Raw genomic sequence first — 14,230 nt, 5'->3', positions numbered from 1 at the left:
GGTATAAAAAACACAGAGGTAGATTCAGAAATTAAAGAAGTGCCAAGGGCTTCCCTGATAGCCCAGTTGGTAAAGAATCCACATGCAGCTGTTGGAGACCCCAGTTCTATTCCTGGGTCGGGAAGATCCACTGCAGAAGGGATAGGCTACCCACTCCAGTATTCTTGGGCTTCCCTTGTAGCTCAGCAGGTTAAGATTCCGCCCGCAATGTAGGAGACCTGGGTTCAAACCCTGGGTTGGGAAGATCCCCTGGAGAAGGGAAAGGCTACCCACTCCAGTATTCTGGCCTGGAGAATTCCATGCACTGTATAGTCCTTTGGGTCTCAAAGAGTCGGACACGGCTGAGCGACTTTCACTTTCACTTTCATAATCCAAGAAGACTTACTACAGTGTTTTTCAGACATCTTAATGGTTATTAAAAATGACTAGGAGTACTGATCAAAAATAAAAGAGAGACCACCAACCAGGGTGAGAAAACCAATTGTATACCAACACAATGTTCGTGTTAAGAGAGGGCATTCTAACTGTGAAGAAAACGATTTTTCAGTCTTCTAGGAAAAAAATGAATGATAAAATTGAAATTCTTTCAGAAAGGTTAACTTTAGTTTTGAGTGTTTCTCATATAGTTGCAATCCCTCATAATATACAGACAGTCCTACCTCACTTGCAACCTATTTGAGATAAACTGAATGCATGGATGGATAATCATTTCAAGAATAATCCTCTCATGATCATTTAACCTATCTGAACTTATCAAAATTAACATAGATTTTTTTTTTCTTAATTAATCAAGAAGCAGATAAAGCATCCATTCGGCCAGCTGGGGAAAATTCATGTTATGACAGATATGGTTGGTAAGCTTTGGCTCAAATACAGCAAATCATTATATTCAAGCAGATGAAAGAACTGAGATGAAAAAAAAGGTATTCAAGCACTGGAAGCCAGCAGTCACTTTTCAGCAATAACAGAAAATAAATCCACATAAAATTTTGAGATAAAAACAAATATCAATAATTTAAGTCTTTATTGCTAATGCAGTTGGAATGACATTAAAATTTTCTCTGGGGAATCCACTCTTTTTTTTTTTTTCTTGCCAGAATCTATTAACTGTGCCCAACAAAATGTAGCAAGCAGGGCCTATTTTGTCAAAAAGCTTAGCAATGTCATATACATATTCCATTATTTAAGCAGAGAGCTCTATTTTAAAAATGAATTTCTTATTTATCATTTGTAAAGTATTCTCATTTTAGGCTTTCCGCTACATACACACACACACATATATATATATATATATATATATATATTTATTTATTTATTTATTTATTTATTTATTTTTTCCCCCAAAATCAAGGGCCCTGTCAACACTGAGTTTATCCTGGCAAGTAGCCTGGTGAAAGTCTGACTTATTGAAGAGCTCAGTCACATTACCACATGCAGTACATTTTGTCTGGTTTTCTTTTTCCCTCCTATTTCCATACATATGAATAAATCTGTAGAAGAAAAATAGCACATAAATTGCTTTTACGTGCTAGAATAATGTCTGCCTACCTGGAGTGGATTGGATGTCAAAAGCCCTAACATTAACCCATCTTTGCTCTTCTGATGAGCCAAGCAACCTCATCTCATTTCCCAATGAGCAACAATAGATAACACCTTCCAACCTTAGTGGAACTGTTTGACTAAGGAATATGAAAATCTGTGACAAGTAAACACAATTAAAAATGGAAATTATTCTTAAAGTTTGGAAGAAACTAATAAAACCTAAGGGATTGGAGAACGGGACAGAGGATATTTTAAATGGATACAGAGGAAAATGTGTTTACAATTTTCAGAAGAGGCTGGGATATCAATATCTGTCAGTTTAAAGTTTTTTACAGGCAGTGAGAGAGGGGGAAGAAAGAATAGGAATGAGAGATTGTGCACACACATAGATGCTTTACCGTAAGGACGGAGAGGAAGCAACCCTACTTTTTATAGTTTATAGGGCTGCCTGGCAAAGACTTAATGGCCTCAAATGATTCCCACTGCCACAGAGGTCATCATATTCCCTTGCATTTAGGTTAGACCATTACAAAGCTCATTAAAATGTAAATATTACCTAGGAACGCTATTGAACCATTTTCAACTATTTAACTATCCAATTACCCAGCAGTGTTTTAATAGAAAGCATTGCAAAAAAGGAGATTTTTTTCTAGATAATGGAATAAGAGAAGCAAGAAAAGGGTCCTGCTTCCAAGCTTCAGCATAGAGTACTTCCTTGGTATTCAAGTGGGAACTGGATCCACAACCTCCTGGGATACCAGAACTCGCAAATGCTCATCTCTGGTCAAATGGTGTAGTATTTTCATATAACCTACTGCACACCCTCTTACATACTCTACATTATTTGTAAATTGCTTTTAATACCTAATACAATGGGTGTGCTATATCAATAGTTGCCAATGCACAGAAAATTCAAGCTTAGCTTTCTAGAGCTAAGCTAAATTCAAGCTTGATATCTGGAGCTAAGCTAAATTCAAGCTTGCTTTCTGGAATTTCCTTTCCAAACATTTTTGACCTGCAGTTGGTTGAATCTGCAGATGTGGGACCCTAAGTAGGAACATCAAAGAAAAGACAAATATTTAAGATATATAAAGAGCTAGTATTAAATAAGAGTTGTCTGTGTCCACAAATGCCTGGGAACAATCCCCTGATTCTACACACAGACACCAATAACAGAATATAACATTTCTACAAACAGTGAGCAAGACACGGTGCCCTCATGTTTATAAATCTCAATATCTTACCAAGTCAGCAGAGCCAAGGCAAAAAGACAGAAGAAGGAAAAAGCGTGCCGTAAAACTATTGCTTTATCAAATAGAGCAAGAAGGAGTTTTTCCATAATAAGAAATTAACTCTTAGAAAGTAAGGAACTGACAAGTCACCTTCTGGCATCTTGACGGCAGGCTTGCATCGTAGGTATGATAATATCCAGTTTGAAGAACAGTGAAAGTATTTCTGAGAGGTTAAGGAGTTTACCTCAGATTGCTCAGAGGATAAGAGCTGGGATTAGGTGTACAAATGAATTTTAATTGACTCCAAAGTCTGTGTTCTTTCCGTCACAGCATGGGAGGGAGTGGGGTGTTGGAACATGCTTGAAACTTTAACTTCTTTTGCTTGTTTTTGTGCAATGTGATCTGAACACTGACTGTAACCTACATATCACACATTTATATAGTTCAGATTAAACATTAACAAGACTTTGTTGAAATTATTATTAGCTAACACCCACTGTGAAGGGAGAATTTGAACTATGTTTTTGAAAAATATCTCTTGGTCACTTATTCATGGGTTCCAATTGTAACAGTGCAGGACTTTGAAAAGAAGCAGTGTTCCCCCCCTCCCCCAAAATGCTTTCCTTTGCTTACTAAACAACCTTGCATGAGGGTCCTAACGCAATAAATTGACCAAGATCATCAGACCACACAAACACAAAGCATATGAAGAAACAACTATTAGGTGGCAAAAGAGTGATAATTTATGAATTTACTCATCTTAACAACTTAGCTACACATACAGCTACTTGGTTACTATAACCCACATCAGGGCCCAGTGGCGCAAAGAAAGTGAACCTCTCCTTCCAGCATCCACAAATGGAATGGTAAAAATGTGACAGTCGGCAACCAACATACAGAAACAACGAGGTATGGAATCAAGATCGGTAAGAGAGATCGATGTTTGCCATGCAAGGTGTTGAAGGGCATCATTTGAAGACAAAGACCACACCTTTATCAAGAAGCAGACTCTATGCCTGCTAGACTGGGCATACTGCTTAGGGTAGTTACTGCTAGGGTAATTAATAACCCTGTCATGATTTCACTGACCGAATGCTTCAAGATGGGCAGGCAGAGACACAAGACCATGATCTGGTTGCTTCCTGTTACATAGTAAACACAGAAAATGCTATACTCAAGCATTTAGTTTACTTTTCAACCTCATAGGATTCTTGAAAATTTAAATACTAGATTGAATCAGCAACAAAATTTAATCCATACTTAAATCCAATATATTACACCAAAATGTTAAAAGTCTATATTTTCAATAAAAGTGTTATTGTCAAATACTACCGAGAAGATACAACCATTTTTCACCCTCAAAATGACTAAGCCAGCCAAGCAACCAATCAAGAAAGATCAGTAGCAAAAACTGCAGGCAAGCTCCAATTGGCTGGTAATTTCCATGAAAAGTGTCAAAAGCCATCCAGAAGTGAAGCAAATTAACAAAACTAAAACTGCATTCTTTGTATTTTACTTCAACAGGTATTTCTTTTAAAGTCACCAGGTTAATTAATTATTCCTACTAAAAGAGAAAAAAGTGCCAGTCTGTCCTTTATATGCAATGTCTCCACCATGAACAATAATCTGGAGCTTGAGATAATTAATACTATATATCCTTGCCTTTGAACAACACAGCTGTCAACCATGAGACTTTAAAATTAATAGGCTTTTCGAAGCTATAAATCAGAAACCATGATAATTTTATATAATAATTCTTAAAATGCACTTACCTTTTAGAGGAAAAGCACAGTTATGGCAGCAAATTGCCTGTTAAAATAAAACATATCATTTATTGGTCTCCAGTAAATAATATGAAGGATGATTCATTGTTATCTGCAGCACAATTATAGGCCAACTTTAAAAACTTTTCCTGATCTCATTAGCTTCTTTTTTCACTAAAAATTAAAATCACCTCCTTGCTTATAATAATTAAATGCCTTTCTGTTCAGTGCATGTGCACTGAAAGCACAAAAGCTAATGAGTTTCATGTTTGAGAGCAAAAACAGAAATTATGGGGCACGTTATCGAGGTCATGTCTGTAGATTTCAGTACCTTCTGCTCAGTGATTGTAATATGACACATGTGAGTTTATGTCTATGCTGGAAGTTTTAAGGGTTAGGTGTTAGAGCAATTTTCATTTCTACTAAATAAAAATAAAATACCAGAGACAAGTTATTAATATAAGATGTACTCTTGTCAAATATTGCATTAGTTATTTGAATTTCTCACATACTTTTCACTGGAACACATTAAAGTCAGAGAGATTTTTATTTACAATGCCTGACAACTGTCACTGAGATGAATCAAAGTCATGGTTCCACACAATATGCAGCCAAGATTGTACTTGAAACAACACTGGCTTGAATCAATATAACATTTAATCCAATCAGAGGCTAGGCTATACTAGGAGAAATAATAGCCATAGAAGTAACTCCTTTGACGGTACTTTCTTTCCCACAGGACCTGAATTCATTTTCTTAGAAGCAAAAAAGAAAAAAAAATCAAGAATAATTTTCTTATGAACTCTATTTGCATATGTAAGACTACACAGATGCATTTTTCTCCTACTGTCTAAGTGTATCACAAATCTTGATATTGAGAGGTGCCTGTAGGTATTGAAAAAATATCATTTTAACCGAGTTTAACTGTATCCTCAAAACAAGTTAAGAGTCAAAGACTTGCAAAATTGATAACGTCTTGATACTAATTTGCAAACAGAGCTAGCTCCTGGTGTAAATTCATCTGAGTTCACTTGAGTGTTAAATTGTCAGGACAGGAAAATCGCTTCTCACTCTAGTCCTAGATGGATTCTCTAATAAGATTTAGAGACAGGGTAAGAGGCGCTCAGGGATGGAAGGAGAGGTGACCTGATGATGCTGCTGGATGTGGGGCTGGGCTGTGCTCCTGGAAGACCCTCTGTCACCCCCGGTGCCCCAGTCTCGTATGGCCCTTGACCGCCCCCTGCAAACGTCAGGACATGTTCCCTCTCTGAAGATGCCCTTCTCAGCCATTCAGGGCAAAACTGATTAAATCATACAATGTCCACTTGCCCATAGGGATGACTTCTAGGTGTCTCTTTGCTTCGATATAAATGGAAACATTCAGGACAAAAAAATAAAATACTTCAAGTCCTTGAAGATAAATAGTTTTTGTTCCTCAAAACCACCACAATAGATTAATTTCCACAATCTCTTACGATGACTGTCACTCACCTTGTTAGGGGGCCTCCATAACTCTGCTGTGCACACACCTAACCCCATCTCTGATCCATTATCCATACAGATGGCAGAGAACTGTTTCTTTTGTTTGTTTTTGTTTTTAAGAAGGAACAGATATAATCAAGTTTTAGCACTACTTAAATATTTTGGTTATCACTCAGAATGAATGTGAAAACCCTTGACCTGGCTTCTAAGGCTTGTTGCTCTGAAACTTTCTGACTTTTTCTAATTTCTCACAACACCTTCTCATGACATTACAGATACTGGCCTATTTTTCTGCTCCCATCAGTGACCCTCTTCCTGGTCTCAGGCCAGGATCTTGGCCAGTGTGAAAGCTGAGAAAGTCCTTTCACCTTTATGACCTTTGACTTCACTTACAAATTTCAAACTTATTTTTTTTTCCTCTAAGATTCTTCCCAAGAATCCTAAACTGGATCTCTTTTGCAAAACTGCAATTGTGTTTTGCTCAGTTTTCTCTTTTCAAGACTGCAGAGAGAAAGTTTGAGCTCTGCTTAATTCCCTACAGGTAGAGTGAACCTCAATCTACCATCCAAATGGGGAACTTCTCAGACCAATGAAAGCTAGGTGCCCATGCATTACATGGAATAGAGGACAGGTCTGAGCAAGCCCATCCATGCGGCATACATTCTGTGGAGGAAGCATCAGCTTTATGTGAATACTCAGAAGGGAAGCCCAATTTTAAGTGAAAACAAGGAGAAGCTGATGAGCCTTAAGGGCTGATGGTTGCCCACATTCGATGTGACATAAAGTGTAAGATGTCCTCACTGTCCCTTTCCTGTACAAAGCAGCTAACATAAAAAGAACCCCCCTAAATATTTTTAAGTAAAATCACAACAGTGTGAGATAAACTTACAAGGTTTTCAGCAGCTGGACCACAGCCCAAATCACTTCCATTTTCGGGCAACCTGGGCTCATTTCTGGGCAAGCCCAGAGCTGCCAATTTCCAGCCTCTTATCAGCTTCTCTCTCCGCCATCAACACATTCACATTTATCAGCTAATTCCCAACCATGGGCTGCAGCAGCTGAAGTTTACTCCTCCACCTGAATGTACTGATGATGGTTTGGATGTGAGGATAGGAGAGAGGAAGCCATTCAACACTCCTAAGAGCTCGCCGCCCTCTTTGTAATCAGGCCAAAGCAAAATCCTCTCTGAGCACAAGTGGGAGCAGTAGATGTCCCCCTCAGACCATCAGTTTTCAAATGAAATCTCCACGGAGATGGGTAAATAAAGAGCTGACGATATGAACACTGAGGTCCTTGAAATGGGCCTCTTCTTTTCGACGTTCAGTACTCTGGTTAAGTTCGTGCGTGCGTGCATGCGTGTGTGCGTGTGTGTGTGTGAGATACACACTATTGGGGTGAGTGAGGTAATGCATTTTCCTTTATTTAAAGGTTGTCCAACTGTGACTCTTGAAGACAGTGGAATTTAATCACACAGTGGCAAAAGAGTAGATCAAAGTCAAAGACAAGGGGGAGAATTTTATTCGGTACATCACTTTGGCTAAATTAGAGGGGAAAGGAAGTAATGATGAAGGGCCCAAATCCTTATATCTGTTAAGATGTTTCTACTGAAGGATACAGGGGATTCTAAAAAGAAAGACCAATACCATATTTTTTACTTGGATAATCAGGTTAGCAGTATGGTGGCTGGTTACAGTTAGGGAAACAGGCCTATTGAGAGACTTTTTACGTAATCCATAACTGAGAAGGTGAAGAACTTAACAGAGACAGAGGCAATGGGAAGTGAACAAAGGGAGAATTAAGCAACATATGGAGAAGGAAATGGCAACCCACTCCAGTATTCTTGCCTGGAGAATCCCATGGACACAGGAGCCTGGAGGGCTGCTGTCCACAGGGTCACACAGAGTCGGACACGACTGAAGCGACTTACCATGCATGCATGCATTGGAGAAGGAAATGGCAACCCACTCCAGTGTTCTTGCCTGGAGAATCCCAGGGACAGGGAGCCTGGTGGGCTGCCGTCTATGGGGTCACACAGAGTCAGAAATGACTGAAGCGACTTAGCAGCAGCAGCAAGCAACATTCCCAAAATGTTTAAGAGGTATAACTGATGGAGTTTTGACCATCTGTGAACAGAAGTTTATAGAATATCTTTCCAGGTTTGGCATGAGTGACAGCAGCTCCAATTTTCAGTTGAGTATATCATGTAAGAAATAAGAAGAATGAGAGGTAAGAGAAGATGATGGGTTAACAGACCAAAGCTTTCAGATTGTTGAAGTTCAGGAAAAACTTGGGAGACTTGGCTCAACCCTTTGGTGTACATCACTCTAATTTTATAATTGAGCAAAATTAAACCAAGACATATATGCTATCGCAAAGGCATAGAGCTACTAGGTGGTAAAGAAAAGATTTTATTTCCTCCAAATTCTGTTTCCGTTGTAGAATTGGCTCCTGACTTTTAAATGCATACCTAAATACCACATTTTTTCATCTATAAGGCAGTGTGGTGTCTCAACCTATGATTTATCTAAGACACTGTGACGTTAAGATTTAGTAAACGAAAGCAGTCATCTCTCTGCTGAACGTTTTCGTTCCCTTGGTGTGAGATCCTTTTGAAATCTAATTACTGACGGGCAATTACCTTGTCAAAAAAATGATGCAAATGGTCTTGCAGCTCGGCCCTACCATTCCACATTGATTCCACTTAATTAGAGGACCAAAAACCATGTCCATGTCTACGTTGGTGAGGACAGTGGATATGGAGCATGAAAAGAGACCAGATGGCTCTTAGCCTTGAGTTGGCTACCTAGTGAGAGATGTCCTCGGAATCTTTTTTAATTTCTCTTTTTCAGGCTGGCCTCTAACAAGCTTTTAATGGAGATTTTTATTTGTGCATTTCATCGTTGTTATGCAAATCTATTGTTAGTGAATATGCTGCCTCTCTAGCCTCTTGCGAAAATTAGCATGGTTCATTGTGGCTGTAAATAACAACTGTCCTCTTTTTGATAGAAAGGACAACTAAAGGGATTTGGGGTTATCTTTTTAGTCTTAAATTTTGCTCACATTGATTTATTTGGATTGTTAACCACAAAACATAAAAGATTATCTCAAATAAGAGTGTGTCATATAATGTCTATTTTGCTCTTTGCTAGAAATAGATGATTACGCTGCCAAGATGCATTGGTAGAGTGATTTATTTTCCTGCATTCCACCCTCCCCCACCCAACTATGCAGAGATATGTTACTGTATTCAACTAAAGTCTTGCATTTTCATAGAGGATAAAAAAAGAATTTGTCATTGTATCGGGAAGCAGAAATATTATTTATCACCAAAATTAGTGGAAGGCTGAGACATCTGTAATTGTGTAGTGTATACAGCAATAAATCCATTCTGGAATTTTAAGAAGTCACATCTAGATGGAAAGAACTCTTTTACTTTAAAGCTATACAGTCCTGTACAAAGTCAATTATATTTTTTATCAAAAGTGACTGGTTAGAGGTTAAGGATATTGACTTGGGAATCATACTGCCTAGGTTGAAAGGGCGCTTAGTAGTTCTTTGTTATGGTGTGACCTTCAGCAAATTACTTCTCTCTGCCACTGTTTCATCAAATGTCGAAAGAGGAAAATAATCACTATCTCATAGGGCTATTATGAAGATTAAATGAGTTAACATATTAAAAGTATTTAGAATATGGCTGGGCACATAATTCACCCTCAATATGTTAGCTTTTGTAACAGTTTCAGTGACTCTATTGCTCTACTTCTTGGTATATTAGTTACCAAGTGATATTTATTATATAAGTTAGGCTTTGCTGAATATGAAATACTATAGTGCCTCAGTTACCCTGACCTCAGCAGAAAATCAAGTAGTAATAAAAATATGAGTACCAAATACATATCACAAATTTTTTTGCACAACATCTAAAATATGTTGGCTATACAGAGGAGTCTCAGAGTTTTTTTTGTTTGTTTGTTTTGTTTTTAGACAGAGCACTATGCTGCAAGTGATACAAATATACAAAGAATCTTTGCCTTTAAGCAAATCCGTAATCTAGTAGAAAATGAAATAGGAATAAATACAATGTTAGGTAACAGAGGACTATTTCCATGAAAAAATGACCACAGAAGAGAGAACTGAGGGAAATTGTTGATTTTGGCAGGCAGGCAAAGTTTGGGAAAGATGTCCAAGCTATATCATCTTAAAATATTTTACTCAATTTTAGAACTATGATCTCTAGTCTCTCTACAAAGCTTTTGGTGTCAGGCTAACAGTGAATGCTTTATTGCTGATCATTTGTATTGATGAAAACCATAATTAATCTAACCAACACAGGAGACAGGGGTCTTTATGTGAGTGCACCGAGGAGAACCGAATGAACAAAACATAGAAGACTCAGAACAGCAAAATCAATCGTAAGAAAGAGTAAAGCTGGAGGCAGCACGTTCCCTGATTTCAAACTATATTAAAAAGTTACAGTAATCTAAACAGTATAGCATTGGCGTACACACAGACATAGATCGGTGAAACAAAACAGAACCCAGAACTAGACACATACAAACACTGTCAATTAATTTATAACAAAGGACCCAAGAATACACACTGGGGAAAAGAATAGTCTCCTATTAAGACTAAATTATCATTTAGTCTGCATCTTTAATGAGAATAAATGATGCAGAGGAAACTGGGCAGCTACACACAAAAGAGAAAACCAGATCCCTAACTTACAGACCCCTGCTGCTGCTGCTGCTGCTAATTCACTTCAGTCGTGTCCGACTCTGTGTGACCCCATAGACAGCAGCCCACCAGGTTCCGTCGTCACTGAGATTTTCCAGGCAAGAACACTGGAATGAGTTGCCATTTCCTTCTCCAATGCGTGATAGTGAAAAGTGAAAGTAAAGTCACTCAGTTGTGTCCGACTCTTAGCGACCCCATGGACTGCAGCCTACCAGGCTCCTCCATCCATGGGATTTTCCAGGCAAGAGTACTGGAGTGGGGTGCCATTGCCTTCTCCGTACAGACCCCTAACCACACATAAAAATTACTTCAAAATGGATCCAAGACTTGGATAAAAAATCTAAAGCCATGAAACTCTGAGAAGAAAACATAAACTGTCTTTGACACACATCTTGGAAACGATTCTTTGCATCTGATGACAAAAGGCAACAAAAGCAAAAATATGCAAGTGGGACTGAATCAAACTAAAAAGCAGAGCACAACAAAGGAAATCATCAACAAAATTAAAAGTCAAGCCACTGAACGAGAGAAAATATTTGCAAATAGTATCTCTTAATATGTTAATATCCAACATACAAAAAGAACTCACACACCACAACAGCAAAAAGTATATCTGGTTAAAAAATAAGATCTGAATAAACATTTTTCCCAAAGAAGACATACAGGAGGCCAGTTACATGAAAGGGTGTTAGGCAGTACCAATCACTGGAGAAAAGCAAATCAAAACCAAAATGAAATGTCACTTCACACCTGTCAAAATGGTTAATAATAAAAAGACAAAAATAACGAGTGTTGGTGAGAATGTAGAGCGAAGGAAACCCTCGTGCCCTGTTGGTGGCAACGTAAATTGATGCAGCCACTGTGGAAAACCATATGGAGGTTCCTCCAAAAATTAAAAAGTCAAATAAGCATATGATCCAGCAATTCCACTTCTGGGAATATATGTGAAGAAAACAAAAGACTATGGCAAAGAGATATTTATATACCAGTGTTCACTGCAACATTATTTTTAACAGTCAAGATTTGGAAATGACCTCTGGGTCTGCTGATGGATGAAGAGATCGAAAAATGCGGTATGTATATACAGTGGAATACAATTCAGGAGTGAGAAAGAAAGAAAATCTACCATTTGCAACAACACGGATAGGCTTAAGGGTCTTATGCTAAGTGAAATAAATCAGACAGAGCAAGACAAATTGTAATTGAAATCCACAAATCCACCACCATCACCACTGCAATAAATAACCAAGCTCATGGATACAGAGAACACTGCTAATTACCGGTGGGGGTGGAGTGGGGGGAAAGGTGAAGGGAGTTACCAAACACAAATTTCCAACTATAAATTAAATAAGCCATGAGGAGGGAATAGCATGGTGACGATAGTTACTGATAGTGAATTGTGTACTTGAAATTTGGCTAAGAGATCGACCTTAAAATTTTTCATTACTAAGAAAACATTGTAACAATGTACGGTGATGGATGTATGGGGATGGACGTCAACCAGACTTATTGTGGTAATCATTTTGCGATACATACAAATATCAAATCATTATGTTGTATACCTAGAACTATGTTACTTTTCAATTATATCTAAATTTAAAAGTGCTATTAAAATGAACAAAGCCACTTAAATACTGTAAGAGAACAAGTGACACACTCCCAGTGGATGGGAGAGGCCACTGCATTTTGTATAATATTGAAAGTACATTCAGAAGATGTGACACTTCATCGAAGATACTAATGAATGACAAGCAGCCATCAGTCTGGGAGGAATCCAGCAGTAGGACCTTCCAGGAAGAAGGAAGTCCAACAGGGAAGGCATGGACGGGGATAAAGCTACCGCCGCCATCTGTAAGCAGAAATCCTCTGAGTAGGAAGGCTTCTGAGCACGGTCAGGAAGATGGGCATAGGCCCAGGTTTTGACTTCAGGGTGGTTTTGTAAGTGCAAAAGGGACAACACTGAGGTTTGGAAGGAGGGCTGGCACCGGTCCAATTTATATTTTTAAAATTCTGTTGTTGTGTCAATTGCTAGCAAGGGTCAAGGGTGGAAGCCAGGAAAGCAGTTAAGAGGCTATTGTAATGACCAAGAAAGAGATGATGGGGGTTGGATACAGCAGTTACAAGTGAGATAGAGACAGAGGGATGGTGCCAGAATGATGCTGGGATATAGAGCTCCTAGGATTTGCTGATGTGAGAGAGATTGGATATGAGACAGAGAGAAAGCACCATTAACTCCCAGGTCTCAGGGAGGCAAAATAGGATATGCTGCCATTTACCAAGATGGGACTGAAACAGGAAAAATAACAGAGAATCGGGGAAGAAAATATTTCTGTTTTATCAATATCAAGTGTGTGGACCACACTGACACGTAAGTGGTAATGTTGCATACATGATTCTAGAACAGAACTTGTCTCACTCAGCAACAGGGAGTTTCAACCTCCACACTATTCACTCTTAGTCCAGATGCTTCTGCCCTGTGCTGTGAACTACCCTACAAAGAGCACATGCGTCTCTTGCCCCTCTCTACCGGATGACAGTATATCCCTCATACAGTTATGTTGAAAATGTTTCCAGACACTGCCAAATGGTGGGAAGGCCAAATTTCTGGGCTAGAGATACACATTTAGGTATAAAAATAAAGGCTGAGTTTGACACTGGGAAGATGGATGATCTCATGAGAAGAGGTGGGGGAGAGAGAAGAAGGCTCACCCCAGGGGACTCTGAAATCAGAATCTGAACAGAGGAGGAGGGTCTGGCAAGGCAGTCAATTAGGCAGAAATTAAAACTGATGAGTGTGGTGGGTTGGACTCCTGGAGAGGCTGTTCTTGCCAGCAGGAGAGAGTGAGTATGTGTGGTTCATAAGAATGAGCTTGATTAGGTAAACAAGGGCAGGAAAACAATGCTTCCAGATCACTGTCTTCAGAGAACTGGCATCTAAACGCCATGAGGCAGCCTCGGTGTGAGAATTTCCATCATCTTCAGTTATTTTAGCAGGATATTCTGCTTGGGCAAGGGTCTGATGAGAGATGGTCATCAGCCCTTCCTCAGTGTATTTCGCTGTGTTTAAGGCAGGGTGCCAATGCTCCTCCCAGGTATCTGCATAAAAGATGGAGGTAGCTCCAGAGGACCCTGAGTTCCTAACTGTCGTCTGAATTAGAACGTTATACAAACACATCCAATGGTCATCCTTGGTCATCTAAATCGCTAATGACCAAGGCCCGATCGAGAAGGCCAAGTGTTCCTGGGAGCAAAGTTACCCTGAGATTGAAAGGAGTCTAGGATAGTCAACTAGTCTTTAAGGACACAGAGTCAGAAAGGATTGCTACCCTGGGCGGGGCATCCCTCATAGCTCAGCCAGTAAATCATCTTCCTGCAAGCCGGGAGATCTGGGTTCGATTCCTGGGTCAGGAAGATTCTCCAGAGAAGGAAATAGCAACCCACTCCAGTATTCTTGCCTGAAGAATCCCAAGGACAGAG

General features: G+C 39.1%; 1 protein-coding gene across 12 annotated transcripts in view; it reads right to left on the bottom strand.

Annotated features, from left to right (window-relative positions):
* Positions 1–14,230, bottom strand: part of TENM3 (teneurin transmembrane protein 3) — a 2,746,241-nt gene that overhangs the window by 2,264,789 nt on the left and 467,222 nt on the right. For all 12 annotated transcript variants that reach the window (XM_027530163.1, XM_027530171.1, XM_027530173.1 and 9 more), the window contains exon 3: positions 4,547–4,583. The gene's annotated coding sequence lies outside the window, so the exon portion shown is untranslated. The remainder of the gene's footprint in view (positions 1–4,546; positions 4,584–14,230) is intronic.

The sequence above is a fragment of the Bos indicus x Bos taurus genome, chromosome 27, assembly GCF_003369695.1.
Source record: "Bos indicus x Bos taurus breed Angus x Brahman F1 hybrid chromosome 27, Bos_hybrid_MaternalHap_v2.0, whole genome shotgun sequence".
NCBI classification, from domain to species: domain Eukaryota; kingdom Metazoa; phylum Chordata; class Mammalia; order Artiodactyla; family Bovidae; genus Bos; species Bos indicus x Bos taurus.
This window is presented reverse-complemented; position numbering and strand designations above follow the sequence as displayed.